The 271-nt window shown below is 56.1% G+C and overlaps 1 protein-coding gene across 4 annotated transcripts in view; it reads right to left on the reverse strand.

Annotated features, from left to right (window-relative positions):
- The window catches only part of LOC114558184 (E3 ubiquitin-protein ligase TRIM63), a 20,732-nt gene extending 20,572 nt beyond the window's left edge, over positions 1 to 160 (reverse strand). For all 4 annotated transcript variants that reach the window (XM_028581972.1, XM_028581970.1, XM_028581973.1 and 1 more), the window contains exon 1: positions 1 to 160. This exon is cut by the window's left edge and continues 335 nt beyond it. The gene's annotated coding sequence lies outside the window, so the exon portion shown is untranslated.
- Positions 161 to 271: the final 111 nt, after the last annotated feature.

Below are 271 nucleotides of genomic sequence, written 5' to 3' on the forward strand. Positions count from 1 at the left end.
AGTCCTCTGACGGTTCACCTTCCGGTAACTCTTCCTCGCTCGCTCTTCCTCCTCTCCCTCATGCAACACTCACTCCATTCCTCTTTTTTCCCCACGCAAGTAGCGACTGCTGTTGGTCTGTTTGCAGCTCGCTCGCCATCCACAGCAATGTGTGTGTCTGAGTGAGAGGATGCATGGGGGGCTGACTTCAGTTGGGGGGAGAAGGGGGCATCAGGTTTCATTGCCACCGCCCCCCCACACACACACACACACACACAATATCAGGCAGTGG

This window comes from Perca flavescens, chromosome 7 (genome assembly GCF_004354835.1).
Source record: "Perca flavescens isolate YP-PL-M2 chromosome 7, PFLA_1.0, whole genome shotgun sequence".
NCBI classification, from domain to species: Eukaryota; Metazoa; Chordata; class Actinopteri; order Perciformes; family Percidae; genus Perca; species Perca flavescens.